Here is a 22,116-nt window from a genome sequence, read left to right as displayed (position 1 = left end):
CATAAGTCTTAGACATCCAAAGCTTAATTAAAGTCCCGGAAGATGGGTTGGGTGTAGTGTCCGGTCTTTCAGGCACTTGAGTTATCATTGCTTCTGTCTGTGTGCCCGGTGACTGTCTCACCCTGGTTTTTGTCAGTTTTACAGCCAGTAGACTTTACAGTATCATCCCTTAAGAGCCTCCTCCACTTCTCACCTGCTCTGTAGTCTTTTCCCCAATTTAGCACCTTTTCAATATTTTGTCCAAGTCTGATGTTTCCCCTCCTACCTGTCTCCAGGATTGGTTCTGGTTTGGGTTCCTGGCCTGCTCCATCTCTCCTCCTAGCCCTTCTCCTCTGTCTCTGCCGATGATTTGCTTTTCCTCTCCCAAGGGCTAACTCTCTCCTCTGTCAGCTTCCCCTGTTTTCGCTTCCTGTAAGCCCCGCCCTTCCATTTGCTGTTTTCCATAAGTATTTTTTTCTGACCTTCCCAGCTCAGGCCCCCATCCAGTTTTCCAACTTTTCCCACAGCCTCTTTCCCAGTCTGTGGTTTCAGGTTCTCTCTGTGCTCAGCCTCCCATCTGCGGGGCTCCTGTGTTCTCTACCATTCCTGCCTGTTCAACTTCAGCTTGTTTTCCAGTCCTGAGCCTGAAGTCCTCCTCTTCCTTTTCTTCCTCCTCCTTCTCTTTCTCCTCCTCCTATGCCACTTCCTCCTCTTCTTCCTGTTCCTTCTTCTCCTCCTCCTCTTCTTCCTGAGTTCCCTTTTCCTGCTCCTCTGCCTTTTCCTCCTCCTCCTCTTCTTCCTTCTCCTTCTCCTCTTCTTCCTGCTTTTCCTCTTCTTTTCTTCCTTCTCCTCTGCTTTTTCCTCTTCCTTCTGCTCCTCTTCTTCCTCCTCACCCTCTTCTTCCTCCTCTTCCTCCTCTATCTTCTCTTCTTGCTCTTCTTACTCCTCCTTCTCCTCACCCCCTCCTTCCCCCATTCCCTTCTCCTTTCTCTCCCCCTCCCTTCTTCCCCTCTGAGCCTGGGGCCTGGCTAGACCCCTGGGCAGACCTGCTTGCCATGGCTGGCAGTCTTGGTTCTCTCTCCAGCTCTCTCTGCTACTGCTGTGATGTCTGAACTCCTCCCCTTCAATCCTAGGCCTCTCCCTCCCCCACCCCCCATCCATTGATTTTTTTCCCTTCTTTCCCCTGTCCCTCTCCCTCCCCTCCACTGGGCCCTTTTTCCACTTTCTGACCTCTACTCTCCACTTCTCCTGCATGTCTCCCCCTTGTCTGTCTCCTCCTGCCTTTCTCCTCTGTGAAGGCCCTTCCACCCCCAAACCTATCTCATCTTTCCCTCCTTTTCCTTCTTCCCCACATGCTGTATCTGGTCCATTGTGACCACCAAGGAACAGTCTGCGAAAGTGTCCCCATTCCATCAGCCAGCTTCAAAGTTGAGCACCACTAGCCAGTCTCACAACAGGACTAGAACAGATCCAGCAGAAGCAGCATAGCCTAGAGGACAGAGCACAGACCTGTGAGTCAGAAGGACCTGGGTTCTAATCCTGACTCCACCTCTTGTCAACTTTGTGACCATGGGCAAGTCACTTACCTTCTCAATGCCTCAGTTACCTCATCTGTAAAATGGGGATTAGGACTGTGAGCCCCTCAAGGGACATGGATCATGTCCAAACTAACTAGCTTGTATCTACCCCAATGCTTAGTACAGTGCCTGGCACATAATAAGTGCTTAACAAATATCATAAAAAAATTCCAGAGATTCAGGAATTCCAGGCTGGTGACCAGCCCCAGAACAAGGTGACTGGTCAGCCCAGGATTAGGAGCACTGGCCAGCCTTAGATTGGTAGGGCTGACCACTCCAGGGGGTGGCAGTGGATCCAGCACAAAGTAAGACTGTTAGTGTCCCAAAGATCAAAATAATCAGTGTCACCTCATGGTCTGTTTCCTCTTACTGGCCTGATTTCTTTGGAGCCTGCGCTATTTTTCTGACTCCTATATGACCTTTGCTGGCACCATGACATGGAAAAGTATTTATAAATTCTAAAGTCACTTCCTGATGTTTTGCTAAGTTTACTTGAGGACTGGTCAAGCCAAGTGCAGGATCAGTTTGTTTAAACTTGCCACGAAGAAAGAGTTCACTTACCCACCCCCCGAAGACAACTTGGAAAAATAGGGCTAAGGTCTTTACAGTTCAGGAAATCTAAACTCAAGATTGAAAAGGACCACAAGCAATCCATCAACCCAGGGCATTTATTGAGCACGATTGGGTACGGAGCACTGTCTGCACTTATAATAATAATAATAACAATGATGGCATTTGTTAAGTGCTTACTATGTGCGAAGCATTGTGCTAAGCACTTGGGGGGGGGGGATACTGGGTGACCAGATTGTTCCACGTGGGGCTCACGGTCTTATCCCCACTTGGGATAGTACAAGAGAATCAAGACAAACATTCTTTACCCTCAAAGAGTTTACCATCAAAGGAGGGAGACAGCATACATTATCTACAACTAGTGTGAAGTTGTTCATCCTAGCAGAAAAGAGATAAAAAATACAAATGAAAACCTACCTAGGTGTTGAGCACATAGGTATTGAGTTTGGAAATAAAATCTGTAGGAGCTAAGGGAGGCCTCCTCTTTGGTCTGTCTCTTTGGGGAAGGCAACATTAATCTCTGGCCATGTGCTCTGCACACAGTAAGTTCTTAATAAATACAACTGAATGAATATAACAATAAACAGACCCATTCCCTGCCCACAAAAAGCTTACAGTCTAGAGACTGTAAATTGAGGCTCTGAGAGGTTAAGTGGCTTGCCCCAGGCACACAGCAGACCAGTGGCAGAACTGGGACCAGTGCCAGGGTGTCCTGACACCGAATCCAGTGCTCTTTCCACTAGGCAACATACCTGTGTGCATGCAGCAAGTGCTCCCAAGAGCTGGAGTGAGACCACCCCACCCCCACCCAAGTCTCTGGTCTGTTTCCTGTTTCTCTGTGCTATTAGATTGAAAACAAGTTTTTTTTTTGTTGGTTGGTTTGATTTGGTCTCTTTTTTTATGGTATTTGTTAAGCACTTACTATGTGCCTGGTGCTAAACCCTGGGGATAGATACGAGCAAATCACATCGGGCTCACAGTCTTAATACCCATTTTATAGATGAGGTAACTGAGGCCCAGAGAAGTAAAGTAACTTGCCCAAGGTCACACAGTAGACAAATGGTGGACTCGGGATTAGAACCCAAGAGCTTCTGACTCCCAGTCCCGTGCTCTCTCCACTAGACCATACAGTTCTGGACCCTGGCTGTGAAACTGGGGTGTTCAGGCCTTTGACACCCCACTCTGGGCTCTGTGGAGTGTGTGTCCTTGGCATCTTCTTTCACTGAATTAATATATCCTTATGCTCTGCTCCTTTCCCTGTGTCTCACGTTGCATGGGGACGGGTTTGAGGATCGGTGCGGCAAGAGTGAGAGACTGGAGTCAGAAAGGCTGAGCCATCCAAGATTTATTCTAGGTGGCGAATTGAACTTCCCTTTCGGGAGCAATACATTTATTTTAGTTTTGTGCCCTGCTCCCTATGATGCCCTGCATCCACTCAAACCAAAGACTTCCCTCTCAGGAAGAATACGCTAATGTGTTACTTAGATGTGGTGAAGCACCTAGCTCCCGCCCACAAACACTTCCCACTTGGGAAGAATTCACTTGTGCATTACTCACACGTGGTGAACAATCAAGCTCCCACTCAGGAGGAATTCATTTATGTGTTACTCATATGTGGAAAAGCATCTAGCTCCCACCCACCAATGCTTCCCACTTCGGAGGAATATATTTATGCGTTAAACGCACCTGGCGAAGCACCCTAACTTCTAGCCCCACGAGCGTTCAGCAGGACACTTACCTGTCCCATGGCTCCTTGTTTGGTGCAGACAGAGCGGGCATCTCACGCTCTGGGCAGAGGCAAATGTGGCCAGCTACTGCAAGTCTAGATCCTTTGCCCAGAACCTAAGAGGGCCATTCGGGTCTTCCAGCTCCAGCTTGTCCAACCTCCATTTATAACTTATTTGGTTGGCACGGGGGTGAGGGACACCTTCTTCATTCCGGACCTGGGATGTTCTAATGGTTTTAGTTGTGGAGGGTGGTGTCCCGCCCACGCTTCTGAGTTCCGCTTTGGCAGCCACTAGATAACATTTTGATTTTGAGATGGCGGGTGCCCCGCTTCACTTTGGAACACATATCTGTAATTTATTTTAATGTCTGCCTCCCCCTCTAGACTGTCAGTTCCTTGAGGGCAGGTAGCACATCTATCCCCCAAGTGTTCAGCACAGTGTTCTGCAGACAAGTGGCTCTCAATGAATACCACTGATAGGATTTTCCTGGACAGCGGACCCATTGATTTAGTTATTGTCCCGGGCCTGTACCGTCCTCACTTTGGATGGCTGGAAGGCAGGAGTTGAAGGCCTCCCAAGTGTGTGGCGAGTGATGATGAAGACCTGGGTTGGGGAGGTGGGGAGTCAGCATGGTGTCGGTGGGGTGCCTTTAGGTTTGGGAGATGCCATTCCCCAACGTGGCCATCGGCTTCATGGGATATAGTTCTCTCCTGCTGCCGAATTCTCCCTGTATTCCTCTTGGTTTAATTCCTGGGGGTCCTCAGAGCTCCCCCCCAGAACTGCCTGAGGGAAAGGGAAGGCTGGGGGATGGACATCCTTCAGTGCTAGAGTTGACAGAGGAAAGGCTTTGCCCTGGGTGCAGGCCAGGGGCCACCCTGGACTCTTTGGGGGTTGCCAGCTGAATCCTGCCTGCCATTCGGGGGTCATCCTGAAAGCAGGGACCCTGATGGTTCAGAGACTCTTCATCCCAACTGACCCACCTCACACATGACGTGTAGAGGCATGTCCCCCGTCCCTGCGTGGCACAGCGTGATGCCACCCAGAAGACAGAGAAACAAAAGTTGACCCAAATTGATGGGCCATAAATAATAATAATAATAATCATTATGATGTTTGTTAAGTGCTTACTATGTGCCAAGCACTGTACTAAGCCCTGGGATGGATACAAGCAAATCGGGTTGGACATAGTCCCTGTCCCACATGGGGCTCCCAGTCTCAATCCTCATTTTACAGTTGAGGAGGTAACTGAGGCACAGAGAAGTGAAGTGACTTACCCAGGGTCACACAGCAGACAAGTGGTGGAGCCAGGATTAGAACTCATGACCTTCTGACTTCCAGGCCCATGATCTGTCCACTATGCCCTGCTGCTTCTTTAAAATGTTCCAAAATATTCACCTTGGTGGGTGAGGTGTGACAGACTTCAGAGGTGAATGTCAAAGGATATGTCAATCAGTTCATCAATCAACAATATTTACTGAGTGCCTATTGTGTCCACAGCACTGTATCAATCAATCAACAATATTTATTGAGCCTTACTGTGTGCAGAGCACTGTACAAAGCACTTGGGAAAGTACAGATATAATAGAATTGGTAGACATGTACCCTGCTCACAAGGAGCTAAAAGTCTCTTCCAATCACTTGGGAAAGTACGATGTAAGCAAGACATGCGTTCCCTGGAACTTAAAATTGAATAAGGGAGATGAAATCAAAATATCTGAGACATGGGAAAAGAGAATAGAAAGATGGATGGGTGAGTAACTAAAGTACTTCAGTTGTAGATACGAAACTGATTTGTACCTGAGAGCTGCAGGGGGAGAAGCAGCATGGCTCAGTGCAAAGAGCACGGGCTTTGGAGTCAGAGGTCATGGGTTCAAATCCCACCTCCGCCAATTGTCAGCTATGTGACTTTGGGCAAGTCACTTAACTTCTCTGTGCCTCAGTTACCTCATCTTTAAAATGGGGATTAAGACTGCGAGCCCCAAATGGGACAACCTGATCACCTTGTAACCTCCCCAGCACTTAGAACAGTGCTCTGCACATAGTAAGTGCTTAATAAATGCCATCATTATTGTTATTATTATTATGAGAGCCCAACTGCTGAGGTGGTAAGTAGTTGGGAGAGTTTACATGCTGAGATGATAGGTGCTTGGGAAGATATGACTTGGGAAGAAGGGAAATGATCAGGGAAGTTTTCTTGTAGGAGGTGGATTTTCAGAAGGGCTTTGGAGTTGGGGTCGAGCTGTGTTCTGGCAGATATGAAGGAGGAGAGGGTTCCAGGCAATAGAGGAGGGCAGGAGCATGATGGCTGGGGGCGACTGTGAGCCTATTGTTGGGTAGGGACCATCTCTATATGTTGCCGACTTGTACTTCCCAAGCGCTTAGTACAGTGCTCTGCACACAGTAAGTGCTCAATAAATACGATTGATTGAATGAATGAATGGTAGAAGTCAAAGGAGCAAAGAGAAGGTTGGTTCTTCCCAAATCTACATCAACAGCTTTGACCTCTTTCCTTCTGGGCAGGCTCACATTTTCTCCTGCCTTCAGAACATTTCTACTTGGTTATCCCACTGACCCTTAACATATCCAAAACAGAACCCATCATATTGCCACCTTGTCCTCCCTGCAACTTTCCCATCACTGTAGACAGCACCACCATCCTCCCTGGCTCTCGAGCCCATAACCTTGGCAATATCCTTGACTCATCTCCCTCATTCAATCCACATAGTCAGTCACCAAATCCTGTTGGGTCTCCCATTACAACAACTCTAGAATCTGCCCCTCCCTCTCCATCCAAACTGCTAGCGTGCTGATCCAAACATTTATTCGAATTATTTTTCTAAAAAAATGTTCCTTCGGAGTCTCCCAACTTCTCAAAATAATCCAGCCATTGCCCATCAATTTCCACATTAAATAGAAATTGCTTACCATCAACTTCAAGGTACTCAATCAGCTCTCCTCATCCTACCTGACCTTACTGATCAGCAGGCAGAACCCAGCCTGCACACTTTAATCCTCCAACACCAACCTCTAACACCCTTCCTCAGTCTCTCCTGTCTCGCTACCAACTCCTTGCTCACATCCTCCCTCCAGCCTGTTCCCCCCTCCCCTTTATATCTGACAGACCATCACTCCCCATCTTCAGAGCCCTACTAAAATCAATCTCCTCCAAGAGGCTTTTTCCGACTAACCCCTCATTTCTCCACTATTTGCCCTCCCCAATGTCATCTTTGCCCTAGATCACTTTTCTACTCACCCCTCCCCCAGCCCCACAACACTTAGGTCCATGTCTTTATACTCTGCCGCTTCCCCACTCATAATTTATGTTAATGTCTCCCACTAGATTGTAAACTCCTGGAAATCAGGGATCATGTTTATCAACTTTATTATTTTTTTAAAAATGGTATTTGTTAAGGATGTACTATGTGCCAGGCACTGTAATAATAATGATGGTATTTGTTAAGCACTTACTATGTGCCAAGCACTGCTCTAAGCACTGGACTAAGCACTGGGGTAGATACAAGCTAATTAGGTCCTATGTGGGGCTCACAGTCTTAATCCCCAAGTTACAGATGAGGGAACTGGGGCACAGGGAAGTGAAGTGACTTGCCTGAGGTGACATGGCAGACAAGTGATGGATCCGGGATTAGAACTCAAATCCTTATGACTCCAAGCTTAGGGTTCTATCCACTAGGCCATGCTGTGCTGGGGTAGATACAAGTTTATCTGGTTGAACACAGTCCCTGTCCCACGTGGGGCTTACAGCTAAGTAGGAGGGGTAAGATTTAATCCCCATTTAAACTTGAGGAAACTGAAGCACAGAGAAGCAAAGCGATTTGCCCAAGGCCACACAGCAAGCAATTGGGAGAGCCGGGATTAGAATCCTAGTCCTCTGACTCCCAGGCCCATGCTCTTTCTACGGGGCCTTGCTGCTGCTTGTTGTGCCTACAGTGAGCACTCTAAAAATATCAATGATTGATCTATTGATTGATTGGAGAAGAAGAGAGAGCCTGTTTGGAAGTAGCAGGTGAAGAGGGCAGAATGAGAAGTAAGAAGAAAGGAGTGCGCTGGTGGACAGCCTTGAAGCTGGTGATCAGGAAATTCTGCCTGAGGCGATTATCTCTGGAAACTGAACTCGGGCTTAACTTGAGCACCTGAGGCCGTGATCTCCCATGATTTGACCTGCTTATAGTCTTACTGTCTGTTACCTTGCTCCCTTACTTTTCAAGTAGAGGATCTGGACTGGTCAGAGAGTGTGTGGGAAAGAATTGAGAGAAGCAAAATCGGATGAAGGCCACATTAAGGGAATTCATGGGGAGATATTGAGCTGAAAACTGCCTGGGATACAGTGGGCAGTCTGCTGCACACTGCAAGTCCTCTGCAATTATTATAGCCCACCCCAGTGGAGACCCCCATAGATGTTGGGTGGCCATTCATCCAGTTGTGTACCGGCCAGCCTGGTTTTCAGCTAGTTCGTCCTCTGTCTAGAATATATGCAAAAGTGGGAGCCTTTCTGTCGGGGGCTTTTATTTTAGGCACTCGGTCTCCCTTCACCTCCCTTCGCCTCCCTTCTTCCACTGAATCCTGCAACTCACAAGCGACGGCCATGTTTACAGGGACCAGGGGTGGGGAATTGAACAGACCTGGTAGTGAGGGAGGGCGTCAGTTTCTGTGAACGTTAGCAAAGAACCTTTAGGGTGAGTATGCTTTTCGATGCCCTGACTTAAAGTAGGCCACGTTATGTTGTCCGCAGAGGAGTGAAGGTATTCTTTATTACCCCTGGCTCAGGGGAGAAGGAGGAGGTGTGGCTCATGGAATTGGGTGAGATTGGGTGGTGAGATTAGGTGGCTTGTGCCTTATGGGCAGGGAATGGGGTCTACCAGCTCTGGCACATCATACTTGCCCAAGTGCCTAATATAGTGCTCTGTACATAGCTCAATAAAAACCATTGAATGATTGATTAATTGGGTGGATTGGGTGGATTGGGGCTTTGCTTCGTTTGAACTGCAGGTGGCAGTGCCTCCTGAGTCTCTCCAGGCCGCTGAGGCAACTGGGGCTGATATGGGCAGGAAGCGGGGATCACGGCAGCCTGTGGCAGGAAGGGCGGCCCCACGCCCTATCTTGGCTCATTTCCCTGGAGGCCCTGGACAGGTGCTGGGTAGGCCTACGGTTGGAATGGAATTTTTTCTCCCACTCACTCACAGCAGCCTGCATCAGGAAGGGCAGCCCCACACCCAATCTTGGCTCATTTCCCTGGAGACCCTGGGCAGGTGCTGGGTAGGCCTAGGGTTGGAATTTTTTCTCCCACTGTGACCCTAGATCTTCCCCCCACCTTCCCCCTGAGGCCCTTCATTCTTCCAAGATCTCTAAGGCACATTATACTCAATCAATGGAATCGTCGTCGTTATTATTAATGTACTAGTTTTTATGATATTTGTCAAGTGCTCACCCTCTGAAGAGCACTAGGGTAGATACAGGTTAGTTATTTATTCTTAAAATTTTCTGTGCTGGTCAATATATTTTATGGTATTTCATTCATTCATTCATTCATTCAATCGTATTGATTGAGTGCTTACTGTGTGCAGAGCACTGTACTAAGCACTTGGGAAGTACAAGTTGGCAATATATAGAGACAGTCCCTACCCAACAACGGGCTCACAGTCTAGAAGGGGGAGACAGACAACAAAACAAAACATGTGGACAGGTGTCAAGTCATCAGAATAAATAGAAGTAAAGCTAGATGCACATCATTGACAAAATAAATAGAATAGTAAATATGTACAAGTAAAATAAATAGAGTAATAAATCTGTACAGACATATATACAGGTGCAGTGGGGAGGGGATGGAGGTAGGGTGGGGGGGATGGGGAGGAGGAGAGGAAAATGGGAGCTTATTAAGCTCTTATTATGTGCCAGGCACTGTAAGCGCAGGGATAGATACAAGCTAATAAGGTTGCACACAGTCCATGTCCCACATGGGGCTCACAGTATTAATCCCCGTTTTACAGATGAGGGAATTGAGGCATGGAGAAATTAAGTGACTTGCCCAGGGTCACACGGCAAACAGGTGGTACAGCCGGGATTAGAACCCATGTCCTTCTGACACCTAGGCCCATACTCTGAGGCCCGTACAATAGAGCTGCTACTCATATTCATTATGATCACCATTATGTTCGTTAAAGCCTTTGTAGAGCACTTACATTCCCAGTCCTTGATACTAATTTGTGTCTGTCTTCCTCATTAGATTGTAAGATCCTGGAGGGCAGCAAACATGTTGCTTTGGGTGAACACTCCAAGCACCACAAGCAGCGTGGCCTTCTGGAAAGAAAATAGGCCTGGGAGTCAGAAGGACCTGGATTCTAATTCTGGTTCTTCCAATTTCTTGCTGTGACACCTTGGGCAAGACACTTGCTTCATGTAACAGTTTCCTCAACTGTAAAATAGGGCTACCTGTTCTCTCTCCTACTTAGACTGTGAGCCCCATGTAGGATGGGGATTGTGTCTGACCTGATTATTTTGTGTCTACCCTAGAGCTTAGTACAGTGCTTGGCACATAATAAGCGCTTGACAAATACCGCAATTAATAGTCCAGGCCTCTGCAGTCAACAAGAATTCAATAAATACCATTGATTGACTGCAGGGTATTGGGGTCAGTTACAAGGATAATAATTCAGTCACAGCCTGGGTTACACAAAACCTGACTAACTTTCATCTCTCCTAGCACTTAGAAAAATGCTTGGCACATAGTAAGTGCTTAACAAGTACCATAATTCTTATTAATTATTGGAAAATTAATAGGCCCTGTGGGAGCCGGGAACAGACACACAAGGAAAGAAATAACACCATGAAAAAGCAGAAACAGTGAACTAATGAATTACTTCTGCCTGCCTCCTAGGAGCCAAGGATGCGGCAGAGCCATGCAGAGCTCTGAGCCAGGATTAGGGAGACCTCATGGAGGTTGGGACAAGAGTCTGAGGATGGGAAGAATGCAGGGGTCCATCTTTGTCTTCAACATGGGGAGAAGGCAGGCCCTGCTAGTCACAAGACGGCCAGCCTGGCACCGAGGCCTGGGAAGGAACCGAAACAAATCACCCATCGGTGAATCTACATCGCCAAGAAGGATTTTTGGATCCATGCTCGGAAAGCGGTTGCGGGAAGACCATCTTGAGCTACTGATAGGTGAGTGGAGCAGGCGGCTGCTCGTGGTCAGCCTGGGGGTACAGCCTTCCAACCGGGGATCTTACTGATGCCCAGGAGGGTGGAATCGGAAACCCGGATCGCCATTTCTTCTGGGAGTTGCTTTCTTGCACAACCCCATCTTGCAGAAAACTCGCGTTACAGCCCTCACAGAGTCTGACAGCTCCTGTGAACACATGAGCACTTTCTCCCAAACAGGCTCACATTGTCTGACTGACATTCTCTAATGGCATCCTAGCCAAAGTGTCCAGGGAAGGTAGACATTCAGGCAGGACCAAGTGGATGGCAGAAGAGCAGATGGCTCAAAAATAAGGAGAGGTGGCTAGCGCTTTGGATCAAAAATAGAATTCTGAGTTGGTCTGGAAAAATGAGAAAAAGGATCTTGCAAAATTGCATGGAAGTTTGCTGGGCTAGTGGGGAGGAAGGGAATACAAACTATTGTGGTACTTGTTAAGAGCTTACTATGTGCCAAGCACCGTTCTAAGCGCTGGGGGAGATACAAGTTAATCAGGTTGCACACAGTCTCTGGGCTCACACTCTTAATCCCCATTTTACAAATGAGGGAACTGAGGCCCAGAGAAGTGAAGTGACTTTCCTAAGGTCACACAGCAGACATGTGGGAGAGCCGGGATTAGAACCCACATCCTTCTGACTCCCAGGCCCATGCTCTATCCAGTAAGCCACACTGCTTCAAAGAAGCCCCCTTAGGGTTAAAACCAAACAACACAGGAACAGGAGAAAGAAACCTGGAGCGATATAAGAACTGAAGAAAATGACTTTGGGGGGTCAGTTCGACCTTCAGGTAACTTTGAGGTGGAAATGGGAGGCAGCACAACCTAGGGAAAGAGCATGGAATTGGGAACCTGGGCACCCAACTTTCTCCTGGGCAAATTTCTTTACCCCTCTGGGCCTCAGTCCCTGACATGTGAACTGTAGATAAGATACCTGCTCTTCCTCCCTCTTAGATTGTGAGTCCTGGCTGGGACACGGATTGTGTTCCATCTGATTATCCTGTATCTACCCTGGGACTTAGACCAGTCCAGGTTTGAAGGGGTGTTGGGAAGAGGTGGAAGAAAATCCTAGCCAGTCATTCTTCTGGACTTATAAGAACCACAGGAGCCAGTAGTTTGAAATCATCATAATAATCATGGCATTTATTAATTAGTAATACAATTAATATATAATAATATGTAGTATAATGATATTATTTGTAATCATTACGGTATATCTATTTATTAAGCACTTGCTGACTCGCTTGTTATAATCCCTGCCCCAGCAAGAATGCACACTCACATGAATGTGAGTAATGCTAGGCAAATCACTGGCCTCAAAATCAATTACTATGTGTGGCTTCTCGGTCTTGAGATATCACCTCACCCTCAGCCCTACAGCACTTATGTACACATCTGTAATATATATATTTTTATATGAATGTCTGTCTCCCCCTCTAGACTGTAAGCTTGCTTTGGACAAGGAATGTGTCTACCAACTCGGTTGTATAGTACTCTTCCAAACACTTAGTACAGTGCTCTGCACAACGTAAGTGCTCAGTGAATATATCTGATTGATTGACTGATTGATTAAGACTTCAGGACCATTGCTCAGCTGTTGTTCTTGATGGGAGACTGCATCACTCTGTGCAAAGCACTGTACTAACTTCTGGGGCAGATGCAAGGTTATAGAAAGAGCATGGGTCTAGGCAACTCACTTAATTTCTCCGAGCCTGTTTCCTCATCTCTAAAATGGAAATTCGTTACCTGTTTGCCCGCCTACTTTGACTGTGGGACCTAATTATCTTGTATAATAATAATAATGATGGTATTTGTTAAGCGCTTACTATGTGCAAAGCACTGTTCTAAGCGCTGGGGAGGTTACAAGGTGATCAGGTTGTGCCGGGGGGGCTCACAGTTTTCATCCCCATTTATACAGATGAGGTAACTGAGGCACAGAGAAGTGAAGTGACTTGCCCAAAGTCACACAGCTGACAGTTGGCAGAGCCAGGATTTGAACCCATGACCTCTGACTCCAAAGCCCAGGCTCTTTTCACTGAGCCACGCTGCTTCGCCTATCTACCCCAGTGCTTAGTACAGTGCTTGGCACACTGAAAGGATTTAACAAATGCCACAATTATGATGAATATGGGAGTGGAGAAAATAGGCAGTTATTATTATTATTATTATTAATTATTAATAATAATAAAAGATAATCATATTGGACCCAGTCCTTGCCCCACTCTGGGCTTCCAATCTAAGAGGAAGGGAGAACAGGCATCTATTCTAGCAGATGAAGAAACTGAGGCACAGAGAGATTAAGCAACTCGTCCGGTGGTCACGCAGCAGGCCAATGACAGAGCTGGGACTAGGGCCTGGGTCTTATGACTCCCAGGCCCATGCTCTTTTCTCTGGGCCATGGAGCTTCCAAAAGAGAGTTTCAAAGAGTAAGAGTTCAGGTGCCCATAAGGGAAAACGTTGGGCCCCTGACAAGGATGAAGCATTGCAAAGCCTGTTCAGAGAGGCTGCGAAGAGTCTTAAAACAATGAGCTAAAGTCCGTCAGTCTCAGATGCCAAAATCGGGCTGGAGACAGGGGGCTGGAACAGATGACCTGCAACGGTCCCTTCCAGCTCCTGAGTTTAGAATGCCATGGAGGAAGCAGGGATGGGAGGAGATAGGCAGGATGTGGTGGTGGCGGCAGGGAGGGACCAGAATCCCCTGGGCTCTGGTTCTGCCTCCACTTGGCAAAATGGCCCCCACCTAGTGCTCAGTTAAGGATGGATTCCCAGCTCAAACCCAGGCCTCCTGACTCTCAGCCTCAATCAGAGAGATGGTCCGCCCCTCCCACCTTCCCTCTGGTGACCGAACGTCTGCAAACCACTAAGATGTTTTTTCCTAAGCTCCGAATTTCTTGATTCCATCCCGTTTACCTCTCAAGTTCCTGTTTATATGCCAGGGCTCAAGTGGCTGAGGGAGTGGGCGGGCGAGAGGCATGGGAGTGTAATATCTTCTGGCCTCATTACCGCCCCCACCCCACTGCCACCGCCTAATAAAGACCATCCCAATATTTCAGCTTGGGAACGCATCCTACCCCAGTAATGGTCCCCAGGGCAATTCTGTCCAGAAAAGGGGTTTCCTTTATCCTGCAGAATTAGCATATGACTTGGCACTAGATATGTGGAGGGGAAACAAACCTCTTCTTCACAAGAGGTCACTGTGGCTACATGTGTTCTTATTGGATTCTGATGACCTGCAGGACTGCTTGGGGATATTATTATTACTCTATTTATTTATTTATTTTACTTGTACATATCTATTCTATTTATTTTATTTTGTTAATATGTTTTGTTTTGTTCTCTGTCTCCCCCTTTTAGACTGTGAGCCCACTGTTGGGTAGGGACCGTCTCTATATGTTGCCAACTTGTTCTTCCCAAGTGCTTAGTACAGTGCTCTGCACACAGTAAGCGCTCAATAAATACGATTGATTGATTGATTTGGTGGCCATTTTCTCATATTCCTGACCCCACCTGTGTTCCATCCATTCTTTCCTCCTCCTCATTCTCTTCCTCATTCTTCTTCTCCTCATCCTTCTCTTACTCCTTCACCTCCTCCTCTTCAGGGTGCCCAGTCTTCCCACTTCACCCCAGATAGTCTGTTTTTCAGCTGGCCTGGCCCTTTCGCATTCCGATTGGGCACCAGATACTTTCATCTAAAGCAGTATTTTTTTAATCATTTTGATCCTGAGCCTCCCTCCGCCTCTACTTCTGCCTCCAGGTTCTGTAGCTCAGACATTTAGCTGGACTTCACACGGATCTGGGAGGAGAGCAACAAGGCTCTTGAGCAGTCGGGGGGTTCAGGGGTCTCCCTGGGAGAAATACTGTAGGAGCACGTGAAACCAGCAGCAAAATGGCAGCTCTGACATCATCACATCATGGGCATCGCCTTGTCCAGAATTCAGGCCCCTGTGACCCTGCCTTATTCAGACAGTGTCAGCGGTTGTTCTGCTTTCTCTTTGCCAAGACATTACCCCTGGCCTCAGAACTCACCACAGCCTGGGGCCCAAGGCTGAATCACCCCAGCCTGGTCCCAGGGGAGGTGGAAGGGCAGAACAGCTGTGGAAGATGATGATGGTATTTGTTAAGCGCTTACTATGTGCCAAGTACTGTTCTAAGATGGTCTGAGTCTCTGGAGATACCTCTCCTGGGGAGGGCAGGCCTGAGGGAAGGCAAAGTGGGTTCAGGTATCATGCCCACCACTCCTCCCGGCGAATGGTAGAGTTAATTGGGGAGGGTCAAAAGAGTCTTGGAATCATTGGCACCAGGCCCTTAGTCTGCCAAGGGAAGAAATTTAAGGGTGAAACTACTGCACCAACAAGTGGTGTCCATCCTTGCATCCCCACATACCCCTGACTCCTGGCCCTATGGCCCCACCCTAGGTGTTTTGCCCCTTCCCCTCCCTCCTGCCCCTGCCCTACCCCCTGACCCAGGGATGGCATGGTCCCCAGACCTACTTATGGCTTAGTTATCTGTGCTCATTAACCAAAACATCCAGATAATTTTGTACATATCCCTGCATTTAACATAGTGCTTGGTGCCTTAATATATACCAAAATTATTATTATTGTAGCGTGCACCTGCACTATGAATAGAAACCAGGCCCTGCAATAATAACATTGATATATGTTAAACACTTACTCTGTGTCAAGCACTGTTCTAAGCGCTGGGGTAGACACAAGTTAATCCTGTTGGATACCGTCTCTGCCTGACATTGAGCTCACAGTTTAAGCAGGAGGGAGGACAGGTATCGAATCCCCATTCCATAGATGAAGAAACTGAAGCCCAGAGAAATGAAGTGACTTGCCTGAGGTCGCAGAGCTCAGCTGGGATCAGAACCCAGGTTCTCTGAATCCCAGGCCCGGGCTCTTTCCAGTAGGTCATGATGCAAAATCCGCCTTCAGTCTTGTAAGTCCTTCAGCCCAGATGGTTGGTCACAGTCAACTGCCAGGGGTGGGACACACCTTTCCCCTCTGATAGCTTGGGGTCTGAGTACAGCTCATCTAAATGGCAGAGGACCAGCAAGGTGCCCTGCTGTGTTTCTATGAACGCAGTGTGGTAGCAATAATAATAATAATTGTGGTATGTGCCAAACTCTCTTCTAAGTGCTGAGGTAGATACAAGGTAATCAGGTTGAACACAGTCCCTGTCCCACTTGGGGCTCACAGTCTTGAGAGCTAACTTAGGCCCAGAGAAGTGAAGTGACTTGCGGTACCATGAAGCCCGTTTGACTTTATGACCAGCGAATCCTCCCCTTTGGCCAAGTGCTCCAAGACTAACTGTTTTTGAGGCGGCTTATCAAAGTGCCTCAAATCCAAACATAGGTTTCCCGGAAGCCTCTCTTTTGTCGTGGAAGTTGTAAGTTGGCAAGCCACCCATCATCATCATCATCAATCGTATTTATTGAGCGCTTACTATGTGCAGAGCACTGTACTAAGCGCTTGGGAAGTACAAATTGGCAACATACAGAGACAGTCCCTACCCAGCAGTGGGCTCACAGTCTAAAAGGGGGAGACGGAGACAAAACCGAACATACTAACAAAATAAAATAAATAGAATAGATATGTACAAGTAAAATAAATAAATAGAGTAATAAATATGTACAAACATATATACATATATACAGGTGCTGTGGGTAAGGGAAGGAGGTAAGAAGGGGGGGATCACCTTGTAACCTCCCCAGCGCTTAGAACAGTGCTTTGCACATAGTAAGCGCTTAATAAATGCCATCATTATTATTATTATTATTATTATGAAGACGGCGATGACCCGTACACCCCATGGTGTGCAAGTCTGTTAGAGCTCATCAGCTTCACTCACCCTCATGAATGCAGTCTCACTGCACTGAACCAATCCATGAGTTCTTTCGATCTCATCACCCATAGTGAGGAATTCAACATGAGGAGTACATCTTTAACTCTGTTGCCTGCAAGGTGGTTGTCTCTTGGGACAGGTGACCCTGCATGGGGTAGGTGTGGGGCCAAAGAAGAGGCCAGAGGAAGCTTTGGCAGAGGTGTTGGCATTCTTTAATGCAGAAAACTCCTTTCCCAAGAAACATGAGGCAATGAGGAGCAGTGTGGCCTAGTGGATAGAGCCCAGGCCTGCAAGTCAGAGGATCTGGATTCTTATCCTGACTCTGCCACTCTCCTGCTGGGTGACCTTGGGCATATCATTTAACTTCTCTGGGCCTCAGTTTCCTTATCCGTAAGATGGGGATTCAACACCTGTTCTTGTCCACACTGTGAGCCCTATGTGAGTTCGACCTGATTGACTTATATCTATCCCGGCACTTAGAGCAGTGCTTGACACAGAGTAATTGCTTAACAAATATTATTATTATCATTATTATTATTATTACAAGACAGTGTACTAATTGGGACATAGTCCAGGTTAAAGTGATCATAAATTCCCCTCTAAAGTTTCAAATGAGGTTTTCAAATGTCAGAATTGCCCAGTGATTGCATTAGGAAATATTGCACAATCTGCTCTCTATTTTGCTTCTTCCTTTTCTGACTCAAGGTCTTTCCTGCCTCCCTCATCTGGTTTCAGACTTTCCCATTTCTCAGTGAATTTGGTCTCCTCCTTTATAAAATCAGGAATTTCCGTGGGGTTCCTGGCCATCCCCTGCCACCCTCGTTCCAAGTCCAATGGGGACCCCACCAACAGTGAAGTTTTCTCCACGGGTGGGGGACCGTTCGACCAATCTGTGACGGACGGTCTTTTCTGCACCATGGGCCTGCAAAACTCCTCCCTTCTAGACTGTTAGCTCATTGTGGACAGGGAGTGTGTCCCAAGCACTTAGTGCAGTCAATCAATCGATGGTATTTATTGAGCACTTACTGTGTGCAAATCACTGTACTAAGAGCTTGGAGAGTATGATATAGTATTAAATAGATACACTCCCTGGTGTGGTGTAGTAGATAGAGAATGGGTCTGGGAGTCAGAAGGTCATAAGTTCTAATCCCAGCTCAGCCATTGTCTGCTGTGTGACCTTAGGCAAGTCACTCTACTTCTCTGTGCTTCAGTTACCTCATCTGTAAAATGGGGAATAAGACTGTGAGCCCCACGTGGGACAGGGACTGTGTCCAACCCGATTTGCTTGTCTCCACTCCGGTGCTTAGTACAGTGCCTGGCACAAAGTAAGTGCTTAACAAATGCCATAATTACCATCATTAAATATAGTAGCAATATAACAGTTGGTAGACAAGTTCCCTGCCCACAATGAGCTTACAGTCTAGAGGGAGTTTCCAGCCCTAAGCTCACAGTAAGCACTCAATAAACACGATCTACTGACTTCCCAACTGCCTGTCATCTCTCCCTCCTGGTGTCTGGATTGCCCTGAAGCCACTGCTTTAAGGCCGTGGCCCTGTTTCTGTAGCTGCCTGCCAGGCTGACCCAGCTCCATCTGCCAACTTCCAGCTATCCCACTGCTGGGCCACCTTGTTTGGAGGATCGATTCTGCTACATCTTTAAAGTGTTTTTGAGCTTGCCCCATTCACCTCCACCCCTCATCAGCACAGTGTAGAGCGGCCAGTCCGAGATCCAGCTGGACAGCATTCTCCTGGGCAGCCCTGCCCTGCAAAGGCTGATGGAACCAGGGCCCCGCTTTGAAGCCAGTGGTCTTAATGGGCGCCAGCACCCACCTGTCTGTGATCCTGGCCTACCCATTGGCGAAATGAAGTAGGGCACATAGACGGTGCTTGCGGGACCTGCCCAAGGTGGCCAAAGGGGCACCTGGGAAAGGCCCAGATCTCAGGAGGCATTTCCGGTCTCACCCCCAAGATGATGTTTGGACACCACAGCACCCGCGAGACCTTCAGTTTGTTCTGAATCTTGGATCTGGGTTGGTGCCACACTCTCTTTGTCTCCCCAGAGTCATCCTGTAATCCCTGATCCACCACTTGTCTGCTGTGTGACCCTGGGTAAATCACTTCACTTCTCTGTGCCTCAGTGACCTCATCTTAAAATGGGGATTAAGACTGTGAGCCCCATTTGGGGAAGGGACTGTGTCCAACCTGATTATCTTGTACTTACCCCGGTGCTTAGAACAGTTCTTGGCACATAGTAAGCACTTAACAAATACCATTGTTATTATTATTATTATTATTACACACTTGTATATATGTCAGTGCCCATCTACAAGTACACTCATCTTTCCCCTGTATGGGCTCACATTGGCAGGTGTCAGACAGCGTGCAGAGACATACAAACACTATCCCATGCACACTCCCAATCATTCACAAGCACACACACATACACTCTTGCACACAGACATAAAGTGTCTTGCAAATGGACACCCAAAACTGCCCTTCCCACGAACTTTTGCCCATGTGCCCGTCCTCCCAGAGTGCTTTGAAGATCAACTTTCTTCCTGGGCTGGGCTATGCTTTGCTTACTACCCCTCTGAGTGAGGAGCTCCCAGTTCTGGCACCTGCAGCCTGGAGGGGTGGTTAGCTAGGTACCAGGAAGCTTTGCGGGAGAAGAGAAATCTTCAAGCACTTGAAGTTGGTGGGGGTGGAGGACTGCTTTGCTCCCTGTAGCTGGCCCCACGGCTAGGGAGGCAGCAAGATCTCTGCTCCTCTGTCCCTGCACTGCTTAATAATGATAATAATGATGGTATTTGTTAAGTTCTTACTATGTGTCAAGCACTGTACTAAATGCTGGGGTAGATACAAGATAATCAGGTTGAACACAGGCCATGTCCCACATGGGGCTCACAGTCTTAATCCCCATTTTACAGATGAGGTACAGAGAAGTTAAGTGACTTCACCATGGTCACACAGCCGACAAGCCAGAATTTGAACCCAGGTCCTTCTGACTCCCAGGCCATGCTCTATTCACTAGGCCATGCTGCTTCCCTGCTTCTCACCCTTCTGGTCACCAAGCCACCCGTCCGATCCTCTGCAGTGTTGCTGGGGTCATGGGGTCACACAGGTTCTCCAGGGGCCACAGGACACCTCAAGCCTGAACCTTTCGGGGCTTCAAGTCCTCCAAATCCTCACTCTGCCCCAGCTGGGGGCATCCTGAGAACAGCAAAGGGATAGGAAGAGAAGCAGGGCCCCTACTGCTAATTCGTTAATTCATTCAATCGTATTTATTGAGTGCTTACCATGTGCAAAGCTCATTCATTCATTCACTCATTCAATCGTATTTATTGAGCACATACTGTGTGCAGAGCACTGTACTAAGCACTTGGGAAGTACAAGTTGGCAACATATAGAGACGGTCCCTACCCAACAACGGGCTCACAGTCTAGAAGGGGGATACAGACAACAAAACAAAACATGTGGTCAGGTGTCAAGTCATAAGAATAAATAGAGGTAAAGCTAGATGCACATCATTGACAAAATAAATAGAATAGTAAATATGTACAAGTAAAATTGAGTAATAAATCTGTACAAACTTATATACATACAGGTGCTGTGGGGAAGGGAAGGAGGTAGGGCAGAGGGTGGGGCGATGGGGAGAGGAAAAAGGGGGCTCAGTCTGGGAAGGCCTCCTAGAAGGAGTGAGCTCTCAGTAGGGCTTTGAAGGGAGGAAGAGAGCTAGCTTGGCGGATGTGCGGAGGGAGGGCATTCCAGGCCAGGGGGAGGATGTGGGCCGAGGGTCGACGGCGGGACAGGCAAGAACAAGGCACTGTGAGGAGATTAGCGGCAGAGGAACGGAGGATGCGGGCTGGGCTGTAGAAGGAGAGAAGGGAGGTGAGGTAGGAGGGGACAAGGTGATGGAGAGCCTTGAAGCCGAGAGTGAGGAGTTTTTGCCTGATGCGTAGGTTGACTGGTAGCCACTGGAGATTTTTGAGGAGGGGAGTAACGTGCCCAGAGCATTTCTGCACAAAGATGATCCGGGCAACAGCGTGAAGTATAGACTGAAGCGGGGAGAGACAGGAGGACGGGAGATCAGAGAGGAGGCTGATGCAGTAATCCAGTCGGGATAGGATGAGAGATTAAACCAACAGGGTAGTGGTTTGGATGGAGAGGAAAGGGCAGATCTTGGCAATGTTGCAGAGGTGAGACCAGCAGGTTTTGGTGACGGATTGGATGTGAGGGGTGAACGAGAGAGCAGAGTCGAGGATGACACCAAGGATGTGGGCTTGTGAGACAGGAAGGATGGTAGTGCCTATACTAAGCACTTGGGAGAGTACGATATAACAATAAACAGACACATTCCCTGCTCACAATGAGATTACAGTCTCCTCCAATCACATCTCCTCCAAAAGGCTTCCCCAATTAAGCCCTCATTTCCCTTACTCCCTCTCCCTTCCATGTTACCCTTGCTCCTGATTTTGTTCCCTTTTTTGCCCCACAGCACTTTTGTACATATTTGCAATTTATTTTAATATCTGTTTCCCCCTCTAGACTGTAAGCTCCTTGTGGGCAGGGAACGTGTCTAACAATTCTGTTATATTGCACTCTCCCAACGCTTAGTACAGTGCTCCGCACACAATAAGCCTTCAGTAAATACAACTGATTGGGTGATTCTGATAGACTCTCCCAATCGACTAGTAGAGTGTGTCGCACTCACTCGGTGCTACTATGACTGGGTGAGTGGATGATGGAGTCTTCCATTGTGTACATCGGTCCAGTCACGAAGGCTTTGGGACTGAGAACTTGCACAGAGGGGTGGATTTTAGCATTTGTGGTAAGTGCAGAATAATTTATATGCTCTCATCACTGTCCAGAGGCAGTGGGGGCAATTTGCTTGTGAGGGGTCCTGGGGAGAGGGAGCATGCAGTGAAAGCTTTAGGTTTAGCAGGTGACACTGAGCTCTTCTGGGTGGTGAAATGCCAAGAGCTGCAGAAATACCTCCAGGGAGAGTGAGTAGCCAGTGAAAGCAAGAGGCACACTGGGGAGAGATTCCCAGTGAGAAAAATCATCCCAAAAGAACCAGTGTTTGCATCCAAGGGCAATTTTGGAGTGAGTGAGTGAGTGAGTGAGTGAGTGAGTGTGTGTGTGTGTGTGTGTAGGGGGAAAAGGGGAAGGGTTAATGATCTTAGCCCTAGATTCCATCCAAGATCATGCAGTC

The 22,116-nt window shown here is 47.7% G+C and overlaps 1 pseudogene; it reads left to right on the top strand.

The window, feature by feature from the left end:
* The window catches only part of LOC119949851, a 93,492-nt pseudogene that overhangs the window by 6,048 nt on the left and 65,328 nt on the right, over positions 1–22,116 (top strand).

Source organism: Tachyglossus aculeatus, chromosome X1, assembly GCF_015852505.1.
Source record: "Tachyglossus aculeatus isolate mTacAcu1 chromosome X1, mTacAcu1.pri, whole genome shotgun sequence".
NCBI lineage: Eukaryota > Metazoa > Chordata > Mammalia > Monotremata > Tachyglossidae > Tachyglossus > Tachyglossus aculeatus.
The sequence above is the reverse complement of the archived record's forward strand: the minus strand, read 5'-3'. Positions and strand labels throughout refer to the sequence as shown.